Source organism: Pseudorasbora parva, chromosome 13 (assembly GCF_024679245.1).
Source record: "Pseudorasbora parva isolate DD20220531a chromosome 13, ASM2467924v1, whole genome shotgun sequence".
NCBI classification, from domain to species: Eukaryota; Metazoa; Chordata; class Actinopteri; order Cypriniformes; family Gobionidae; genus Pseudorasbora; species Pseudorasbora parva.
Genome location: NC_090184.1, coordinates 8218163 through 8242812, shown reverse-complemented (window position 1 = coordinate 8242812; position 24650 = coordinate 8218163). Strand labels below are relative to the sequence as shown.

The 24650-nt window shown below is 38.8% G+C and overlaps 1 protein-coding gene across 2 annotated transcripts in view; it reads right to left on the bottom strand.

Moving 5' to 3' along the window:
* Nucleotides 1-24650, bottom strand: part of prickle3 (prickle homolog 3) — a 71627-nt gene that overhangs the window by 25298 nt on the left and 21679 nt on the right. The window contains exon 1 of one of the 2 annotated variants that reach the window (XM_067413081.1): nt 2399-2516. The exons of the other annotated variant lie outside the window; for it this stretch is intronic. The gene's annotated coding sequence lies outside the window, so the exon portion shown is untranslated. Of the gene's footprint in view, nt 1-2398; nt 2517-24650 lie in introns of those variants that run through there. 2 annotated transcript variants of the gene reach the window in all.

Sequence of the window (24650 nt, the reverse complement as noted above, 5' to 3'; positions counted from 1 at the left end):
ATATTGTTAGAGCCGAATTTTATATATATATATATATATATATATATATATATATATTACACCTGTGTGTGTGTGTGTGTATGTATATATATATGTATTATATATAATAAATATATTATATATTTATCTGAAAACACCAGCGCCTGAGCATCCAAGCTTCTATTCTCCATCTTCATTAGTTCATTAGCTAAGAATTTATTAGACAGAGCTGTTAAACAAAGAAAGTAAATTGTATATGGAAAAGTATTCATAGTGTTTGCTTTTCTATTATTAGTAAGAAAAGGCAAATGTTATAATAATTTCATTTTTTATATACACACCCACACCCACACACCCATGCAATATATATTTACAAACATTTCTGTTTGATGCAATTAATCATGATCATTCAATTTATTTTCAAATGATGTATTGCTAATTTATTGAACTCAATAAATTAAATTAATTAAATTATCAAAGATGTTGACATTAGCAATCAAAAAATAAATACTCATCAAATAAACGTTACTGGTCACGTTACTGGTCTTATTGTGAACAATTTATCATTCAGAACTAGCCTGACATCGTCATACTCAGATTCTAGTCAGAATAGAGTCTGATACCGCTCTATTGAGCTTTGATTATGGTGCGGGTTTGAACCGAACCAGGAAACAAAATGCCTCTGCACTCAATTGGACAGACTTACAACCAATCAGAGCAATGGAGTAAGTGACGTATGTTGAGCGATGCATAGTTGTCCACAGAACTCAACTGCACTTGCGGTTCTGTTCCTCTTTTAACATTAATGTGCTGTCGATATCTTCTATAACAGACGTGATGGCGGAATCCACACATCTCAACTCTCCAACGGCAGCCATCTTTGTTGTAAATGAATTCAACCCAAGCGCTCTTTGATGACGTGGATGATTATGTTACTGTTTATTATCTGTCCATCATCGTGTAACGGCCGCCCTGACAATTTGATTGGTCCAAACAGCTCTGGTTCTCTGGTTCGAGCATAGTTGCTCCACAACGGATCAAGTCCAGACCGAACTTCCAGACCTCAATTGTTGTGGGTGGGGCTAAGTTCAGCTGGCACACAGGCTCATTCAGAACATCACACCGAAGAAAATGTTTGTCATCAATTTTACAACTCTCTCCACCTTTGCTATGACCTTTTTTTCCCCCGGCTGAGGGTGCCAAGCACTTATTTTTCAGGACCTCCCCTCTGCCATATAGAGAATTTTCTATTCACACATGTAATCACATATAATATTACTTGAAAGAAAAAAAGGGAAGCAGTGTGTCATTTTTTGTGCATGCAGACAGGCCTGTCCCGTTGCATTGGTTTCACACCTACCAACCTGCTGTTGTCACAGCAATTTAATTAATGGCATCTAGGATATCTATTAATGATGACGTGATCTAATGTTTCTGATGAAGACAAGCACAGCAGGTTAATCCATGGCAACTACTGGAACAATGGCTAGAGTCACCGCAGCACGATCGGATCTTACACTTCACTACACAGGAAAACCCATGCCAACAAAAGCCTTCAACTGGAACCGTTCAAAATCATAACCAACCTTCATATCATTTGTATAGAATCAATGTGAGGAAAAGATGTATATTTTGTCATAATTCACTATCTAAACCTGTGAAACCTTGAAAAAAGAAAGTCAGTAGGGGCCAATGTTGTTTTGGACCCCATTGACTTTCATTGTAAGGAGAAACATGAGACGCATTCTTCAAAATATCTTATTTTGATGATAAAGACATTCATACAGGTTTTTGGGTGAATGAACCCTTATCTTTGTAATGCATGGCATATGAAATAATAGTCAGAAAAATTGAATATTTTGAAAAGGAACAGACTAAATCTAAAAAATAAAATAAACTACATACTTTTTTTTTGTAGAGTATCTTATTTTATATGTCAGGATTGTATGACTCATATAGTTAGTATGACATAATGAGAATATGGAGCTCATAAAAAGGTGCCCAGATGAAGCAGGAATATGCAATCTGGTGAAATTACTGGTATTTATATGGCCAAAAGTAAAATTAAATTCTTAAATTCCCAATAACATGTCAGATGATATTTACATGTTTCATTTTATGATCAAAGCATATTGAAATATTATGTTATGATTTCAAAGTTATTCTTCCAATGACAAGATACAGTTATATGTTTACAGTTTGAGATGTTTAAATATCACTTTTTGAATTTGCTTGATGAAATAATACTAAACAAACTTGTTTAATAAAGTTATAATATGTATTTTTTGCTATTTTTAATATGCAGTAAGTGCTTTATAGAGCCATATACAATATATCAAATCTCTCCTACCTTACTGCTTCAATAAATGAACAATAATCTCTAAAACATCAAATTAAAAGAGAATGAACTAATACGTACTGAATACAGTTCAAGAATCAGCCTGAGAATGTCCAGGTGCGACGCACTTATTTCTAATCCTTTGCCCTGACGTTGACCCACAACACAACAAAACAAACATCCTACTCGGACCGAGCACAGCTAGAGACTGATGAGAGGCAGAAGCGCGTGTCACAGCCTGAAGGGCCGCTCATTGGGCGGCACTGATGATATCACACCACTTGTGTGATCAGCCCTGATCTCAGTTTTCTCTCCATCTCATGCTGAAAATGAGGTCAACGTCCGGTCTTCACGTCCACACGGAGGTGAACTGGGAATATTGTGGTGGTGGAAGCGATGGGGGTTTAATCCTTCTAAGTACAGTTATGGGATAAGCGCTGCTGTTCTCTTCAAGTCAGACATCCGTTCATTTTAATACAGTCGCAATTTCAAATAGAGAAAAAGTAAGCAGATGAGTGCATACTAAATAAAAAACGTGACTATATCTGTATGTCTGTGTGTATTTCTCGCTGTTGTATAACACCTCAGACGGTTTGGGCGGCCGGGCGGAATGGACGCTCACAAGCACAGATGGAAGACAAAAGCTGCTTTTCACTGATTTTATTCTCTTCCTCCACCTATCCATCACTCAATTCTACCAATCCCTTTTTCTCTGGATAAGCTGCCACTTCATGTCCTCATCCGACCTTGCTTGCATATAAGCAAATATACACTGACCAGGCATAAAATTATGACCACCTTCCTAATATTGTGTTGGTCTCCGTTTTCATGACAAAACAGCCCTGATCCGTCGAGGCATGGACTCCACTAGACCCCTGCAGGTGTGCTGTGGTATCTGGCACCAAGATGTTAGCAGCTGATCCTTTAAGTCCTGAAAGTTGCGAGGTGGGCCCTCCATGGATCGAACTTGATTGGATTGAGATCTAGGGAATCTGGAGGCCAAATCAACACCTCAAACTCGTTTTTGTGCTCCTCAAATTATTACTGAACCGTTTTTGCTTTGTGGCAGGAGCATTATCCCGCTGAAAGAGCCACAGCCACCAGGGAATACCGTTTCCATGAAAGGGTACACATGGCCTGCAACAGTGCTTAGGTAGGTGATACACATCAAAGTAAAAGCCACATGGATGGCAGGACCCAAGTTTTCCCAGCAGAACATTTTCCAAAGCATCACACTGCCTCCGCCGGCTTGCCTTCTTCCCATAGTGTATCCTGGTGCCATGTGTTCCCCAGGTAAGCAACGCACACACTCCCGCCCATCCATGTGATTGTATCGCAGGCGCCATTTCCGATTTTCCAGTCATCAGTATGAGGTAAAGCAGCTCTGTTTATCCATTTAGACACTATGCTCAGACGTCCCGGCTCCTTGGTTAAAATAGCAATTTTCTCACAATTTACAAATAGTTTTCGAAAAACATTTGGGGTATTGTATGAACTCAACTGGACAATATATATTTGTGTGCGTGTTGTAAATATAAGTTATTCTGAAGCAACATTCTCACTAGTGTTCAATCAGCGTTGACATATTTAAATCTGCATATTTGTGATATTTTTACTTTTTATAAAGGGCAATTTTCCCCCCTAATCTTATTAAATATAGGCTATGCTTTAGGTTTAATTTTATATTGTTAAATTTGATCAATACATTAAATTAAAATAAGACACAATAAGGGCTGTTACCAATCAAATTCAATAATTTACACTGAAAAATTACAACTGCATTAAATATTGTTTTGAGATTTGAAGTACTGAATACACAATAAATGTTGGAAAGTATGTTTAAAGATGAAACTAAACTTCCAGTAGGTGGCAGCAGGTGACCGTCTTAATGAGTGAGTCATTGCGTCGTTCATTCAAACGATTCATTCAAACGCTGAATCGTTCCAACAACACACTTGATGTTGTGAGACGCCTTAAGCCTTGTTTATACTTGACGCGTCTGCATGAGCGCGAGGGTGCGTGCGGCAAAAGTGACGCCAACGCGGAGTGGGCGGTCGTGCCCACGGGCAAGACCCCAAGATGAACGAGTTCTCTGCGAATCTAGCCGAGCATGGCGTCTCATCACACCGGCACCCAGTTTGCACATACAAATTAGGTGCTATTAAGAGTCTTTCTAAAAAAAATTGCATATTGTGATAAAGTTCATTATTTTCCATAATGTAATAATAAAAATTAAACTTTCATATATTTTAGATTCATTGCACACCAACTGAAATATTTCAGGTCTTTTATTGTCTCAATACTGATGATTTTGGCATACAGCTCATGAAAACCCAAAACCTCAAAAAATGTGCATATTTCATCCGACCAACAAAAGAAAAGTGTTTTTAATACAAAAAAAAAAAAAAAATCAACCTTCAAACAATTATGTTCAGTTATGCACTCAATACTTGGTCGGGAATTCTTTTGCAGAAATGACTGCTTCAATGGGGCGTGGCATGGAGGCGATCAGCCTGTGGCACTGCTGAGGTGTTATGGAGGCCCAGGATGCTTCGATAGCGGCCTTAAGCTCATCCAGAGTGTTGGGTCTTGCGTCTCTCAACTTTCTCTTCACAATATCCCACAGATTCTCTATGGGGTTCAGGTCAGGAGAGTTGGCAGGCCAATCGAGCACAGTAATACCATGGTCAGTAAACCATTTGCCAGTGGTTTGGGCACTGTGAGCAGGGGCCAGGTCATGCTGAAAAACCAAATCTTCATCTCCATAAAGCTTTTCATCAGATGGAAGCATAAAGTGCCCCAAAATCTCCTGATAGCTAGCTGCATTGACCCTGCCCTTGATAAAACACAGTGGACCAACACCAGCAGCTGACATGGCACCCCAGACCATCACTGACTGTGGGTACTTGACACTGGACTTCAGGCATTTTGGCATTTCCTTCTCCCCAGTCTTCCTCCAGACTCTGGCACCTTGATTTCCAGTCCAGTGCTGCTTCTCTGTAGCCCAAAGTGTCTTGACCTGGGGAATGCGGCACCTGTAGCCCATTTCCTGCACACGCCTGTGCACGGTGGCTCTGGATGTTTCTACTCCAGACTCAGTCCACTGCCTCCGCAGGTCCCCCAAGGTCTGGAATCGGTCCTTCTCCACAATCTTCCTCAGGGTCCGGTCACCTCTTCTCGTTGTGCAGCGTTTTTTGCCACACTTTTTCCTTCCCACAGACTTCCCACTGAGGTGCCTTGATACAGCCTCAGGAATCTTTTGCAGGCGTTTAGAGTTCATTAGTTGATTCAGATGATTAGGTTAATAGCTCATTTAGAGAACCTTTTCATGATATGCAAATTTTTTTAGAAGGACCTGTACATTGGGTTGAACGAATTCAGATTTTTTTTCTTCAGACATTTATGTGATGAAAGCTGAGTCGACGTAGGCTAACATCAAGATATTTTAAATGGAAGACCGCTAAATCTAATTCTAAAGGGTTTTTTCTTTCTTTCAAAAGTTATGTATTCATGTTGAAAACCAATAAGTACACACACAAATATTTAAAATAATAACTAATATTCATACAACCCCACTCAATCTCTGGATGAGAGCTAACAGGAAAGCTTACATAAATGGGATATTCTGTCCTATTGTTCCCAGAGGGACAAACAAAGATTAACAACAAAAACATTGTGGAAACGTTAAGGCTCAGGCATAAGCACTGAGTCAACAGGTTAACCAATGCTGGTTAAGCTCTGCCGGAAAAAGCCATCCTGACCCAAGATCAACATGAAATCTGCACATGATGTCACACACATCTGCCAAACCATTCATTCATCCTATGCACACGTATTTACACAGAGTGTACGGCACATATTACAAAGTGTTCTATGATAAATCAAAAAGGATGGCTATACAATGTCCAACTTTTCCAATGCTCTATGGCTAAATGTTATCTTTTTCAATGCATTGGCACAGAGCAAATCAATACTGAATTAACCAACAAATTGTGTTTATTTTAATCATGATTTTATTTGGCAAGTTAATCTTGGCAGTAGGAAAGTAGGCTTTCACGATCCGTGTCTCACATCTCACAGCGACAAATAAGCGCGCATTAATTCAGACACTGTCTGAAGCAAAAATTGTTATATATCTATGCAAATGAGTTATTTCAAACGGTCAGAAAAAGATCCCATTGCATGTTAAATATATACTTTAAATAGTTTTCTTATATTGTGTTAGCCTGGATGCCAGCCAAACTTAGCTTCACTTACTCCGTTGACAATCAAGGCTGTATCTCTACAATGCTTTATCGTATTCAAACCAAACTTGGTGCATGCCATCACAAGCATGACTTAAATTGACCAGCAGCGTTTCGGCGCAATGCCACCTACTGGTCCGGAGATCCAAAAAAGGGCTATTTTGGCTTATAACTTCTGATAGGTTTGTCCAAAAATCATAAAAGTGCTCTTGTTAGATTCGGGATGTCATGCCGAGTCAACAGATATTCAATTATCCCATATTGGCCATTTTGGGCGTCTGCCATTTGAATTGTCTCTAAAAATGCTGTATTTTACGAATGCATTAACAGATCGTTACGAAACTCGTTATGCCTCTGCTGCACCATGCCCTGAAGGTACTTAAACTTTTGAATAAATTAGCCTATTATAATGAAACTGGTCATAATACATTCTTGGCTACTGCTGAGAACATAGATGCCAATTTTGCCATAATTTATTTGGTAAAACTTCCTCTCCTCCATCTTGTTAAAAACCTACTTTTTCAAACTCCTCCCAGGCCGTTTGTTCCGATTTTCACCAAAATTGAATCGTATCATCTTCAGACCATCCCGACAAAAAGTTATTGATTTCACATCAACAGATGAAATCGTTTTTGTTTAACACAGCGACGAACCTGAGGCATGATGCCAAATGACTCTTAAGGTTGTATCTCTGCAATGTTTTGACATATTGACACTAAATTGTGCATGTGTCATTGTCACCTCACTCTGACCACACCACATTCATTTGGTCACAGTGCCACCTGTTGGTCAAAAGTTATACATTATTAAATCCTTTTTTTTTTTTTTTACCCCTATGTTTCTATGTATAATTGTATATCTATGTTGTCTCAGCTTATGTTAATAGGCCTTTAATGGTTAATTGTTGCAGCTGATCCCTTCCAGCCATGCTAGCTTGTCTCCTTTTCTTCTTTGTGCTTGGCCCCAGAATTGCTGCTTGCAGCTATATTTATTTTACTGTTTGCTTTAAACAATTTGAATATAGGGCACAACAGCGGCTTGGTTCCTCTGATTGAAAAAATAAATCAAAAATCCTAAAACCCAAACCATACAACTATTGAGAAATAGATTTAAGACCATTACACAAGACTATTAAGGAATTAAGGTTAAGTATTGTATCAGAACCAATGCTAGAGACTAATAATGGAGTTTATTAAGATTACAAATCATGCACAGAATTACCGGCAAATCTTTCGAACTATAATTAAATGCTGACTCCATTTTTTTTCCTTTTTCAGTTTGACAGAATGATGATGCTTTTCCCCCCAAAGTAAAAAAATAAATCATGCAACTTAACTGTCAAAAAGACATTGGAATGAGGAAATTTGAATTTGATTGATAATGTATCCCACTTTCAGACAATTTTGCTCACCACAGTACAATAATCATGTAACTCATTAAAAAAGAAAAATATTGATGCTCGTATAAGCTGTATTAAAAGCTACTTGTCTAAATATTTGCAAAATTTGAGACATTCTTTAAAACTGGATAAACACTGTCATTCACCAAAAGAAAGTTCCTACAGGCACATAAACACACTTTTGCCAAACTAGCCCCATTAACATCATCACTGTCACCATTACTGCTATTGCCAGCCTAATTGATTGTCAGTCTGAACAAACTCCCTGTCAGACTAGTTCAAACACAAAACTTAATTGAAACGCTTCACAAGATCAGTACCCAGCGCTGAGTATATTACCTTGATCACACAGCGTAGACCTGACACTGCAAAACCCGTTTTAAGAGTTGTAATATGTAGAATTGTTCAAACCTAAGGTGGTTTAAGCAAGTTAGCCATTCTTCAATGACCTCGTAGGGAACAAAACGTCATCCTGCTTGAACCGAGTCAAATGACAGTCGTCTCTATTGCTTGATTCTACCCCCTCAGGCCGCTGAAGCCGACACTGAGCACAAACAATACGTGCTCCCTTCACAAGCCCTCCCCTCTGTCTCCTCCTTCACCAAGAACATGTTTCAGATTTCCCCTTTCAAACATGTTCTCATCTGTAACAGCTCATGTGATAGGAAGGATATACAGAAGCGGTCTCTTTTTAGGCTTTCATCTTAAAATAATATTCTGGGTTTAATACAAATTAAGCTCACTGGACATCATGGTGATTACTACAAAAATATATTCCCACTTGTCCCTCCTTTTCTTTATATAAAAAAAGCAAAAATCTGGTTTACAGTGAGGCTATTTGTAAACGTTAAAACACTCAAACGTAGAGCCACAAGATGTAAACTACAGGCTATGCATTAACTACTAACTACATCATTTCCATGTGAAAAAAATTCACTTAACCTTTTCTGTGTAAAGTTACATTTAATTTTACACCTCTGTTGCCATGACAACATACCGCTATAAACCCTGAAATTACTGTTAATATTATAATTTAAACAACTTTAGAGTTTAAATAACTATAGTAGCCCAAACAGAATAAAAAATAAAAAAGGTAAGTGACTTTTTATCTCCCAATTTATACTTTTTTCTTTCAGAATTGCAAGATATAAACTCACAATTGTGAGAGAAAAAAAAGTCAGATTTGAGAGATTATAAACACAACTGAAAAATGTCAGAAATGCAAGATATAAAGAATTGCAAGAAAAAGTCAGAATTGTGAGAACAATTTGTGCGAAAAAAAAATGGCAGAAAAAGAAGTCAGATTTGCGAGATAAACAACTGTAAGAGACCAATTTGCAAGATATAAACACAATTGTAAGAAAAAAAATCAAAACTGCAAGATAAGCAAGTTATAAACTTGCAACTGCGAGGTAAAACTGTTGGTACAATAGGGTATACGTACAGCGCATGTGACATGACATTTTGTTATCAGCATATCGTGTAGCACAGTGTACACGCACAGATACATTTTTATAACCGTGAGTACTCTTGATTTTTTTTTCACCAACTAGTTTGTCAACAAGGTGGTGACCCAGTGTGCTTTCACATTAGAAAAAGAATTGAAAAAGAGACGGAACTATAACAAAGGGTGCACTTACATGCACGTTCTTAAGCCGATTATGGTCAACGCAGTAACCCGTTTTATTTCATCGGAGTAAGCATAAACCGGTTGGAACAGGTAGTTTTTTTTCTTTTACCCCAATTTCGCACTTCATTTAAACGCATTAACCCGCTTTCTGTCGGCTTATTGAAGTGCACATCTGTGATAGGTGACAAAAACGCAAACTTAGCACACATTTAAACTCATCCAGACAAAGCGAGCGAGCGTTTGGCATGAAATAAGGACATGCGTCACAAATGCAGACTCTTTTAAGACCCAGAAAATTGTAAAGATATATTCTCATCTCATGCATCAGAAGTAGAAGAGGTTCAGTCTGAATGCTGCATATAGCATGAGGGATAATATGAGCCGTAAATCTCCCGCTCACACAGTGCATGTTTTATTTAACATCACAACTGACATAACATTTGGAGTACTCTGAGTCAGATACGGACATTATTATTTTTGACGTCACTACAAGGAAATAACCCGGTTTATTAATAAAGTCATGTAAACGCTGTTTACTTGCGTTGCTAAAATTTTAAAAATGTGACGATAGTATCTGTATAGTATTGACTCACAAGTAAACTATATTTGGTCCCGCAGCTGCGTTCAGTCGCGTCATGCAGGGCTCCAGAATAGCCGAATATATACGAGTGTCTGTGTATATTAAATACTATTTAAATATTACTCTTCCATGTTTTGCGTCTCTGTGTGAATAACGGGGGCGCGTGTCATACTGTGAACACAGACACTCAAAAGTCATGGCAACCCGTCTGTGGTGTGGCAAGCAGCGTGGCGAGGGACCGCGAGAGCGGCCGGTGACGAGTGGTAATGAGTACCAGCTGCGTGACCAAGCGGCAACCTCCCGCCATCTCTCTTGAAGCCAATACGGAAGTAATGTAAACTGCAATTCCTCAACTGGCCACTAGGGACAGGCTCCAGAAGGGAGCAGAATCTCATTGAGCCCCATGTTAAAATTCTCAACTTTAAAGCAGAAAAAAATATGTTTACAGCCTGGTACAAATTGTGGTTTTGGCTTATAAGGCTAATTTTGATCTTCATGACAACTCTGAGGGGGGTGAATTTTTTTATAACTCATTCGTTTCCGTTATATAAAGCCTTAAGGTTCTGCATAATTAAGGGCGTGGTTACAAGTGGATAGCCATTTATCCGCCGTCTATAGTTATTGCGTCACCTCAGCTCCGCGCACATCCCGCCTTTTTGCCCATTTTCTGTTATCCGGGAGTGACACGCGTTGACTCGCTCACAAGATGGCAACGCCCAGCTCGCCCATACTTTAAGCTTCAGAACGGCTTATCAGAATCCTATGGGTGACGTCACGGACACTACGTCCATATTTTTTTACAGTCTATGTGCGTGACACACCGGTCTCGTCTCACGGTCCCTTGCCACGCTGCTTGCCACACCAGACCGTCAAAATAAAAGTTTGATTTAAACGTGAATAAATTGAAAGAATATATTAGGTTTGTAGTTGTCATTGTTGCCAATTTTAACAGATTTGTGTGTTGTACAATTTGTCAAGAAACAAAAATGATTATTTTTAACAGTCTAAACATGCATTCTTCATTTGTTCTTTCATGATTGTCTACTTTTACAGCTAATGCACAGGATACATTTTAAGAACAACCCAACAAGAATAACCCAGAATAGCAAATCCATTAATGGTAAAATCCCAGCATGTGCTCTGTCTAATATTTCAATTTCAATAATCTGATATTTGTGAGTTATCATCTTACTGGTGTGCATGTAAACGTGCTCAAAGTCCCCAAGACTGCAACAACAAGATGCCCACGTTAACAAGTGGTTAACAAGACACAGGTGAACTAAATGAGATAATTAGAAACTACAGCAACTAAAGAAAACGGGAACTAAACACAGGAACCACAGAAAAGCTAATATCTCAAACAACAGAAACCGTGACAAATTTCAAGTGGACTAAACATTATAGTATCTATACTGAAATGCAAAATTTGTTACCTCGCGTTATCTGACAAATATTTCCAATCTGCAATCAGGATAATGAGTCATTGGAAGAAATTTTTAATCCAGCATAACTAGTAGGGAGGGAATCTTTTGGAACCTCACGATTTGATTTGATTCTAGAGGTCGCGATCCAATTAAAAATCTAATTTTGATTCCTTATATGCATAGATTTGATTGTAGTTTCCCGTTTTGTGTTACTTTTCTTATTTTGAAGAACAGATGCACGGATCTAATATACTGTTACACATCCGACTGTTTACGTTCATGTAGTATACAACAGACTGTGTTCATGTGAATGCTCCACATGATGCGCATTTTCCCCCCTCCCCTAATAACTAGACACAGAATTAAAAAAATGGTCATTGGGATTTCATTCCTGAAAACAGGAAGATGGGGCGGAACATAAAAAGTAGCTCCTCCCATAAAAAAAAGCCAATAGCGTTTAATTTAAATCGCCTTTCAGCTCAGTAAAGCTGCAGTTTCCTAATCTCTAACCATTTCTCATCATAATCTCCTCCATACTGCTTTGAAATACAGCCTTCTGTGCAGAATTTAAATGGTACCGATATGTTTTATTGTCTGAACTGACTCGCACGTGATCCGCTCTGTGCTATCATATCTCTGGACCAGAGTTGACTGTGTTTGTGTGTGTGTGTTGGGGTGGTGCGCGTGAAACCAGACTTAATTCGCCTCAACTGAAAGCATATTTACAGTCTGAATCGTTCCCTTTCCCCTATATAGTGCACCGTGTGCCATTCACCATGATGAAAATAGTAAATGTGTGAACAAGTGACTGATTGCAACCGTAGCTTCCTCGTCTATTTATAATATATGGGAACTTTATGGCTTCAAATTCTAGAAAGCATTTGATTGGACAGAAAATCTGCAGAGAAGCTGAAGTCCGCAGTGATGTCATCTATGATATATTTTAGCGGAAGTGAGAGACTAACTGTGCATTCATACCAGACATGGCTGGCACAATTATAAAGTGCTATTCGCGCATAGTTGGACATTTGAACATTTTGAGTTTACTCGCTTCATTCGCACGTGACATTCACTTCACTTTTCTCATTGCGAAATGGCCGACATGGATTGTTTTAAAACACGGTTAATAAACTCAATTTTCCGGCTTAAGCTAATGTGTGGTCTCAATGGCCCTCATTTATCAAAAGTGCGTACACCAAATTTCCAGCGTACACCTTGCGTACACCCAAACCCACGGTGACTTCGAGATTTATCAATATGGACGTTGGCGTACGGCACGCTCAAATCCTACGCCAGCTCAGGAGGTGGTGTACGCACGTTTGAGTTAGTGGGAAAATGCGCAGAAAAGCAATTCCTAACACCACAAAACGCACTGACAAGATATGCTATATGACCCACTGTTAAAAACCACAACAACAACATTTAGTGTTTATTTTTGTGTAACATGAACGTCAATGTTTAATTTGTGTGACTTTACCAAAATGTTTGATCTGTAGGCATATGTATTCCTCCAGTCGCGAGCCTGTGCGCTTTATCTGACGTTTCAGGCCCGCCTGGCCCAGCAGCTGCGCACGGACTGGGACTAAAATAATTCAGACTGACAAAATAATAAAAATGGCCTTCTTCTTTTAAATAATAATAAAATCAATAAAAACGGCATTTTCTTCTAAATAACAAGCGTCATTAAGAATAATAATCATAATAATAAGAAGAAGAATCTTACAAATTGTCATGTAATTATTAATGTGAATGAATCTTACTCCACATCACATCATCATCACTGTCGTACACCACAATACATGCCGTGATACGAAATTAAATGCTAATTGTTTCAAAACGTGCTGTAAAATAATGCATTGTGATGGTCATTTATCATCCAAACAGCTATTTAAACTGCTGGAGTGCGCTTCTCAACCCCCACACTAACAGTAGCTACTCGTAATTTGGGTCCATATTTTGTTTTTGTGAGCGCCTTTAATCCCACTCTTTAAACTCCCAAATAAAACAATTTCGGGTTTTTTTCCACTTCCCTGGTGATGGTCTCGATGGGCGCGTCTCAATCATCTCAATAGTTCAGTAGTCAGAGCACTGATCAGGGAGTCAGCCCGTTGACTTATGTCCTAATCAGTGCCCTGACTAAGTGGACTAAAGAGATGATTGAGCGCGCCCGATCTCCACGTCTGAGAAGTTTCGTTTCTTTGCCGTCTTCTGTGTGTCCATGGCGTAAAATGAGGGCGTGGGAGAGGCGGAGACTTGAATATATAGGGGCGTGTTATTCTAATGACGATCGTTTTCAGCCGCGGGATTTATCAAGGGCAAGTATTGCGTACACCTGAATTGCAGAGGTGCGCACAGTTTCATAAATCAGGCGGTGAGAGGAGTGTAAGCATAATCTTACGCCAACATATACACCCGTTTCTACGCAAGATTGATAAATGAGGGCCAATATGTATAGCTTAAATTGAGTAAAGAGCTTTTTTTTTTTCACAACTTGCCAGATTGTCCGACCTCCCTACTTACTTTCTTCCAAGAATGAAAGTATCCTTTTTATATTCCTGTTTCTATAAAGTACGAACAGGTACCGTAAAAGTTCAGATTTATCAACTTGCGCAAATCAAACGTTGCACACCTCAAACGCCCAAAGTGCTCAATTTGCACTGCAGAATGTCTATTTGCGTCTTTGTATTGACTTAACATGAACATCACACACGCTTAATGCTTAATTTGCATCTGGTGTGCAAGCACCATTAGATTTGAAGGCTTAAATCGCCTTATTGCAAATGTTGTCATTGTTTTGGGTCACACCAGCTTATTCATAAGCTTAAGGCACAAAAAAAAAATCTTTTAATTCGGAATCGCAACAAAAAAAAGTCGATTTGTGAGATGTCCTCGTATTTTATTCTGTGGTGGAAACAAGCTTCCTTAGTGCTGTGCTAAAAAGTTGCAAACTAAATTGAGTAATTAAGGGATACAGTTTAAAGAACAGATGGACACACTTTGGTAAGAGTTTCATGGTGGCAGCAATTAGCGGTTGAGTAATAACTGCTTGGCTCTTCACTGGTAATTCAACTAGTACCATCCTGCCAGACTCTCTTTATCTCGGCCAGGAGCTCACTGATAACTCAATCAAATGTTCACAAGAGCTTGACAACCTCCATGACAGCTGCCTTGGACAACCTCTTCATTTGTACTACAGCAGACACGCATGACAAGATCGCCGTTCTCTCCGGCGCTCTGGCTGTCTGCTTGTGCTCAGCTGGCACAGATTCTGGGACCTATCTATCATTCACAGGCATTTCATCACCCTGGCATGCAAAATCACCTCTAGCTAAATCAGACCTAATTAAGACACAAACATTGTTGGTGTTTTGGTGTGTTTGTAAATTAAATTTGACCCAATAATAATCTAGTGAAGACAAAAATGAATAAGGTAATTTCAGTTAATGCGAAGGTCAGCAACCTTTTTGTCACAAAGTGACATTTTTTCTTTAGTTTGTTAGTTTTAGGTTAAAATAAGACTGAAGAACAGATGTCAAACGGACCCATTTACACCTGGTCATTCATGCGTTTTTACTGATCGGATAGCTATTCCTATTTTTAAAACTGTTCCATATACACTTGGAAAACATAAACTTGTCTCCGCAAAACATTCAAATTCATGTATTTGAATATATCATATGTAAATAAATCCTAAATTAAACCTATTCTTATCATGCAAAGTGATCGAGTCTCTACAGAACATTTGGACTAAACTACTCAATTCATATAGATTAGTTTTATGATGTCTTTATGAACTTTTTGAAGCCTCAAAGTGGTAGTGTAGCTGTCAATGTGACAAAAATCCCAAATGGGTCCTGCACACTATACGATTTGCGAATGTTGCTTGTCGACTGTACGAACATGATCCCCGATGTAAGCCATGTCACACTGTAAGATCTCAGTTGTCATTAATGTCAGACTGTACGCTAGTCAAGGCGCGTTAAAAACGGACGCACGCAAGAAAACACGTCTGGAGTTTATATCGTCAATTAATGACGCGTTCGGTGACAGTGAGCTTCATTAAACGTGGGACTGAAATGGTGGTTACAAAGAAATCCCTACCTCTCGGTTTGGTCATAGTTTGTCTTAAAAAACCGCGATATTTGACGTGGTCGTAGGAGAAGTCACACTGCAAGATTGTGCGTCAAATCTTCTGACACACTGTGGTGTGACAGGCAGCGGGGCGAGGGACCGCGAGAGTGGGCCGGTGATTAACGTTCACGAGTGCCAGCTGCGTGGCACACCGGTCTCGTCTCGCGGCCATGTGACGGGAGCATATAAGGAGGAGCAAGAGCTGCGGAAGACGAGAGAGGACCAGGCCTGGAATTTTATGTTTAGTTTTGTTTATGTGTTTGTGGGCAATCGTCCGTGAGGGGCTGCCCACGTTTTATTTTGTGTGTGTTTGCGGGCAGTCGTCCGTGAGGGGCTGTCCGCGGTTTTACTTTCATTTTGTTTATTTATTTTGAATAAATGTGTTTGAAACGTTCACCGGTTCCCGCCTCCTTCCTTCCCATCTACAAACCGTATTACATTGGTGCCGAAACCCGGGAGGAAGGAGGGACGCGCTGTCGGAGAGCCCTCGCTGCTGAGGGGGATCGCGGTGCTGAGGAGTTCGGGCAGCGCGGATGATGAAAGACCGCGAAGGCTGCCCGAGGCGATGGTGCTGGAGCGAGGTCTCTGTCCCACCTTTCTCGCTCCAGCACCATCGCCTCGGGCAGCCCTCGCGGTCTTTCATCATCCGCGCTGCCCGAACTCCTCAGCACCGCAATCCCCCTCAGCAGCGAGGGCTCTCCGACAGCGCGTCCCTCCTTCCTCCCGGGTTTCGGCACCAATGTAATACGGTTTGTAGATGGGAAGGAAGGAGGCGGGAACCGGCGAACGTTTCAAACACATTTATTCAAAATAAATAAACAAAATGAAAGTAAAACCGCGGACAGCCCCTCACGGACGACTGCCCGCAAACACATAAACAAAACACAACATAACATAACATAAAATTCCAGGCCTGGTCCTCTCTCTTCTTCCGCAGCTCTTGCTCCTCCTTATATGCTCCCGTCACATGGCCGCGAGACGAGACCGGTGTGCCACGCAGCTGGCACTCGTGAACGTTAATCACCGGCCCACTCTCGCGGTCCCTCGCCCCGCTGCCTGTCACACCACACACACCCAGAATTTTGTCTGAGGTAAAATTTGATCGCAGCGGTCATTAGTCGGCTGCCGGTGAACATGTCAAACTAACGATCAAAGAAGTCAGATTTTAGCCTAGGTTCAGGGGAATCTTTTAGGATTTGCTAAATTTGTCTCAGACGGACAAATTGTGGCCAAAATCGCACAGTGTGCACCTGGCTTTAGATTTCCTAACAAAATATCTTCCATATATTCCAAAGAAGAACGAAGGTCTTACAGGTTCGGAACGATATGAGAGCGAGTAATTAATGACATTAGATTCATTTTTGGGTGAACTAACTCTTTAAACATGATATTTTATAAACAAATATCTGTGTTGAGGAGCTACTTTGAAACTAAACTTGTAGACTTACAAGCTATTAATCATATAAAACCATCATATGAATGATTTCTAGAATGATTTCTAGCAAGTAATGATGCTGAAAATTCAGCTTCACCATCAGGAAAAAAAATATTACATACATATTTTATACATTATAAAATATATTTAAATAGAAAACAGTTCTTTTAAATTGTAATAGTATTTAACAATACTGTTTTAACTGTATTTGTAATCAAATACAGGTCCTTCTCAAAAAATTAGCATATGTAATAAAAGTTCATTATTTTCCATAATGTAATGATAAAAATTAAACTTTCATATATTTTAGATTCATTGCACACCACCTGAAATATTTCAGGTCTTTTATTGTTTTAATACTGATGATTTTGGCATTCAGCTCATGATTACCCCAAATTCCACAAAAAATTAGCATATCATGAAAAGGTTCTCTAATCGAGCTATTAACCTAATCATCTGAATCAACTAATAAACTCTAAACACCTGCAAAAGACTCCTGAGGCTTTTAAAAACTCACAGCCTGGTTCATTACTCAAAACCGCAATCATAGACTCGGAAGACTGCCGACCCGACTGCTGTCCAGAAGGCCATCATTGACACCCTCAAGCGAGAGGGTAAGACACAGAAAGAAATTTCTGAACGAATAGGCTGTTCCCTAGGGCTGTATCAAGGCACCTCAGTGGGAAGTCTGTGGGAAGGAAAAAGTGTGGCAAAAAACGCTGCACAACGAGATGAGGTGACCGGACCCTGAGGAAGATTGTGGAGAAGGACCGATTCCAGACCTTGGGGGACCTGCGGAAGCAGTGGACTGAGTCTGGAGTAGAAACATCCAGAGCCACCGTGCACAGGCGTGTGCAGGAAATGGGCTACAGGTGCCGCATTCCCCAGGTCAAGACACTTTGGGCTACAGAGAAGCAGCACTGGACTGTTGCTCAGTGGTCCAAAGTACTTTTTTTTTGGATGAAAGCAAATTTTGCATGTCATTCGGAAATCAAGGTGCCAGAGTCTGGAGGAAGACTGGGGAGAAGGAAATGCCAAAATGCCTGAAGTCCAGTGTCAAGTACCCACAGTCAGTGATGGTCTGGGGTGCCATGTCAGCTGCTGGTGTTGGTCCACTGTGTTTTATCAAGGGCAGGGTCAATGCAGTTAGCTATCAGGAGATTTTGGGGCACTTTATGCTTCCATCTCCTGAAAAGCTTTATGGAGATGAAGATTTGGTTTTTCAGCACAACCTGGCACCTGCTCACAGTGCCAAAACCACTGGTAAATGGTTTACTGACCATGGTATTACTGTGCTCAATTGGCCTGCCAACTCTCCTGACCTGAACCCCATAGAGAATCTGTGGGATATTGTGAAGAGAAAGTTGAGAGACGCAAGACCCAACACTCTGGATGAGCTTAAGGCCGCTATCGAAGCATCCTGGGCCTCCATAACACCTCAGCAGTGCCACAGGCTGATCGCCTCCATGCCACGCCGCACTGAAGCAGTCATTTCTGCAAAAGGATTCCCGACCAAGTATTGAGTGCATAACTGAACATAATTATTTGAAGGTTGAATTTTTTGTATTAAAAACACTTTTCTTTTATTGGTCGGATGAAATATGCTAATTTTTTGAGATAGGAATTTTGGGTTTTCATGAGCTGTATGCCAAAATCATCAGTATTAAAACAATAAAAGACCTGAAATATTTCAGTTGGTGTGCAATGAATCTAAAATATATGAAAGTTTAATTTTTATCATTACATTATGGAAAATAATGAACTTTATCACAATATGCTATTTTTTTTGAGAAGGACTTGTAAATTCAGTGTGCATTAAAGACTTCTTCCAAAAAAATTAACAAATATTACCGCCCCCAAATGTATATGTCATGGTGTATAGTGCAGCACAGATGAAGAGATCCAGAACTTTATTATTTAAGAATGACTGAACAGAACACCAAACACCACAAATCAGACTTAAGACTGGAACAAGGAGTGACTACACAAGAGGAACTTAAATAGGGAACCAAAACGAGTTAATAAACAAGACACACCTGGAACAGAATTAACTAATGAGGGTAACCAAGGAGACAGATAAGTGGCGGGAAACTAACAAAGGAACATGTGACCAGTGCAAACACAAAGGAAACCAACTATACATGTGACAGTATATAAATAAATATTTGGAATTCATAAATGTTGTTAAATATAGTAAGTAGCTTTGCTACGTTTAGTCACTTTCCAACACTGATTTGAACCTGAAGAAAGATGTGTGACATAATGAAGGGGAAAGAGAATGAGTGAAAGAGAGCAAGTCAATGACTAAATTAAGAAGTGAGACAGAATGGGGAAATGCAGAGAGGAGGAGGGTACGTGTGGGAGTCTGGTGGCTCTATTCCTGCACTCTTGGCAGCAGAAGGACCTGAAAGGACTAATCTTATTAGTCGGACAGGAGGGATTAGGACACAAAATAGGGGGCCAGACGGGTGGACATGGGGGAAAGAGTCTATATGAAGAAAAGTAACGAAGCAGAATGGGTAGAATCAGAGAAAAATAAATGTTACCACATGCACAATAATGTCACTGCAGCGAACATTGATTTTTTTACACCGCGCTCAACGACCACCAATCTGAATACTTTACAGAGATTAAAGCAGTGCTTCCCAAACCAGTGTGCCATGGCAGGTTATCAGGTGTGCCATGGAAAATGATCGAATGGCAAAAAAAATATATATATATTATAAATAAATACATATATATACACATATTACATCACCAGGCGCATGGTCCAAAAGGGTTGTACCGGGTCTCTTAATGAGCCATGGGTGTGTTTTTGGGCACGACGTGCAATGAATCTCTTTAAATACCAGTTGCGCTTGAACCATGGTGGATTTACTATTTACATGGCGGCCTTTGCGAACAGAAATACTGAACGATTCTCCAGAAAGGAATCCTTATTTTTAATATTTAAAAATGTTTGTAATCAGTGCATCCGTGTGTGTAATAAGCAGAGTGTGTGTCCGTTATGTACCTGCCTATAGACACATAGCTAACACGACCTTTAAATAACACCAAAAATACTGCACTATTGACTGTAGAGCAGGTTTTTGATGGTAAATGGTGCAGTTGTTTTCAGTTGACTCAAAATAGCAACAATAACAATGTGGCTGAACACACCTGGTTTTCAGACCAGCACACACATGCACTCTAAAAACTAATACTATGATTTACTAAATTTTTTTGGTGAAACATTTTTACACTAAAAAAATTGAGTAAATTTTAAAGCAGTGAAATCAATTATAGACACCATATGAACTGAGTAAATGTAAGTAAAAAAATTAAGTAGATCTGAGTAACTGCATTTGTTACATTAACAAATTCAATTGAGTAGAAAAAATTGGATAAAAAGCATTTAAAAAACAATATTTATGACTAATATGAACTGTTTTTACTTATGAGTATTACTAACTTGTATAGTATAACTTTAATTTCCTCTAAACCTTTGTAAAATACTCCACAGTCCACACAAACACATACATGACATGGCCTTTATTGTCGACGAGTAAGTTACAGCAATAACGTTACAGCATATAACAGTTATTAGGCTACTGTTTTGACATGTAAAGAATAACAGTTATTTCACAACATTTAAACTCATGTAACAAACATTTTAGATGTAAAAATTAAACATTTAAAAGTAATTCAAGTGTAATCAACCGGTCAGTTATCCCATTTCCACCGTATCAGCGCTGTTTCTCGAGCCTGAGATGGACTAACGTTACGGTCTGCGGGTGGACTTTGAACTTGAGACCGGTTTCATTCGTAGCTGAAAGATGCTGCGAGGCGCCAGACTCCATAACCTGACAATAAACAAACAGTGCCCAGTTTAAATAAGATTTTATCATCCAAATTCATTATATTCATTATCTTTACGAATAAAGTTGTGTGTTTTGAGCAACACAGCAGGCGTTTCAAAGACCAACGCCACACGTTAACTTAAGGTGACTCACACTGTCCCTGTATGTTGTTTTGAATGAAATAAAATGCCTTTTAGCACAGTAATAATTATATAGATAAAACAAAACATACAAACCTGAATTTCACAGAGGAAATGCCCCAATTCTGCGACGCTGAGAAGAAGAAACTGCTCTGGTGACTGAGGAGAATTCAAATATCCGACCTCACTCAACCGTCGAGCTGTCGTCACATCAGAGGGTGGGGGAGGGGTGCATTGTTTTAATCGAGTAAATTTACTCAATTTCCTCAGTGTGAGTTAAATATTAATAATCTTGATTTTAATTAAGTAATATTTGTGGTTCTTAAAACAGATCGGTTTAATTCTCCATTCTCAAATATTTTAAAATAAATTTCACAAATGTATTAAGCATATTTAAAATAAATAATTGGTTATTTGAATACTAAATTATTTTAGTGAAAAAAACTTAAAAATAACTATACATTTTATACAAAATTAACTGTTGGATTTTTAGTCAATTATTTTGGTATGTTTAACTAAAACCATCAAGTAAATGATATTGAGAGATTTTATTAAGTTAATAAAGTTAATTATTACTGTGATATTTACTAAGCCACTGAATTATTTTTTAGAGTGTGGGTGAACAGATGGATGCAGGTGCATGTACTATTTAAACAACGCGGTGCTGGATGAGAAAATGATAACTGCGTCGAGCTGAAACTAGCAAAAAACATTTGCGTCAAGCTTTGTGTCAAGCTTTGCACCGGGTGTCTTAGTCTGTTATTTGCCATCTAGTTGTAGCTATGGATGTGACGGTGTGGAAATTTTCCGACCGGTTAATCAATGTGTGACCGTGATCAATGTCACCGACTGGCTTTTAAATCACCAATTCTATTTAACCGAAAGTAACATGCACACGGCCGCTCGTGCATTAACAATGGAGCAGAGCAAAGCGAGTACTAGGGCTGCACGATTTGGTGAAAATATATAATTGCGATTATTCTGGGTAAAATTGCAATTGCGATTTAAAATGCGATTATTGTTATTATTATTTTTTACAAATGAAAAGTTGGTGTATATAACATCTAGTGTTTATATATTAAGGTGACTAATAATAATTATTAGGATTATTATTACTGCTAAAGATATTTTTAAAAATAAGAAATATCACCATTAAAATAAAATTTTCATAATTACAAATAAAAAAAGAGTATGTCAGAACAAATATAACAATATAATACTAATACTATGTTAAGCGCTTTGGGTGCCTAGAAAAGCGCTATATAAATGTAGTGAATTATTATTATTATTACTAATTATTATTATTTTTGTAATATTTTACAGAAAACTTATTTTACAAAAAAAAAAAAAAACCCTGCTGGGTTACCTATTAATATGCAGACAGCCTATGACTAAAACACATTAGAAAGGTCTAAGCATAAGGAGTTATTGTAAAAAAATATATAAAAAAATAAAAGATGTTTTATTATCTGTGATATGATTTCTTGATTTCTTAAAGTCTGTCTTTAATATGAAATATGAACCTCTTGTGCATCCACTGTGGGGGAAAAAACTCCTGTACACTGAAGAAAAAACATGGATTGTCCAATAAATGTATAATTTTTTAAGTTTATTAAGTTTAAAAATGTTTTAAGTATTATTTTCTTATTATTGATTACCCAAAAGTTCATTTAAATAAATTCATAAATTCATACTGAAAGCCAGAGGGCGCCCTCGAGCGGAAAACGCCACATTTGCCTCAGAGAAGTAATTGACGTTAGTTTTCAGGAAATCCATGATGTGAAGCTAATGCGGTGTAAACAGAAGATAGAGACGCTTTGATTAAACATGACGACAATAAACACGACTGCAGCAATATATGGTGTATTTGAGTTCTTCAAGCCGTCAAGCGTATTTTCATAATAATAAAGTATATTATAATGCAGTGCTGACTGACATAGATTTCATCACTGTATAGAGTAAGTTACTATAAAATAATGCATTGTCTAACTCACTCTGTGATGAGAAGCCACATCAGCTCACACACACTCAACTGACGATATGAAGTGAGGTAAAACATGTTATTAAACGTTGTCTTTTGTTGAACAGGTTTATGAACGCTTCACTAGTTTGTAAAGATGTTTGACTCCTGTTGCTTTTTCAAACGCACGATATAAGCGACTCAAACTCGCAGTCTTTCGGACAGAGCAGCGTTTATCACAGAGCCGCTCTTTTCTAACACACTGGGCATTTATTTATTTAATTTAAATCGCAGCCTTTGAGCTTTCATAATCGCACACAAGCCAAATCGCGATTGCGGTTTAATTTTGATTAATCGTGCAGCCCTAGCGAGTAACGTTACTTTCAATTAATTCCTATGAAAGTTAAAGGGTTAGTTCACCCAAAAATTACCTTTGTTTGTGGATTGGAAACAAACCCGGAAGAAAAGACAATGCTGAATAAAGTCATAGTTTTTGTTATTTTTGGACCAAAATGTATTTTCGATGCTTTAAGAGATTGTAATTAACCCACTGATGTCACATGTGGACTACTTTGATGATGTTTTTATTCCCTTTCTGGACATGGACAGTATAGTGTGCTCTTGGATTAAATATAAAATATCTTAAACTGTGTCTGAAGATGAACAGAGGTACGGGTGTGGAACGACATTGGTCATCATTAATGACATCAATTTCATTTTTGGGTGAACTAACCCTTTAAGTTGATGAAAATGTAATGCACACTGGCTGTCTCAGATGCAGCTGTTACAGTGACAGACAAAACATATAAATCTCGGTCATACGCTGGTCAGAGACCTCGTTACTCCATCCGAAATTGATTTTCATAAAATGTTAATATTATAATGACACATGCATGTCTGACCATATATAAAGCCACAATATTAACTATGTTTTTATCATCAACATCATCATCATCATCATCATCGTCACCACCACCAACAACAACATCATCATACACCCTTAAAGGAACTGTATGTAAGAAATGTATTTCAATTCATCCTAAAATGGCCCTAATATGAAATAATGTTAATTTCAAATACTTCTATCACTGACAACAGTAGTCCGGCCAGGATATTGTCATTTAAAAGTTGTTGTTGCAGCCCTCAACTGATGTTGATATGTTGTGTTTTGGCCTGAAGCTCCGCCCTCCACCTATCGACCAATCACGAAGTCAGTAGTGTTTCGGCATCCCGGGTTGCCAGATCTGCTCTAGTTACCACAGCTGCAGATACAAACGTTCCGGCAGATCCTGCAGCCTATCTGGCAACCTCGAGTCAGGGGGAGGGGAAGAGGGGATACACCGCTCTACAGTCATTTGAAAGTGATTGCAGTACCAGTTTTGGCCACAATCTTACATACACTTCCTTTAAAAATAAAGGTGCCAGGAAGAACTAAAATTTCTTTTCTTCTATGGTTTTCACAGTGATGCCATAGAAGAACCATTTTTGGTTCCCCAAAGAACTGTTTTGTGCAAGGTTCTTTAAAGGGGGGGGGGGGGGGGCAACAGCAAT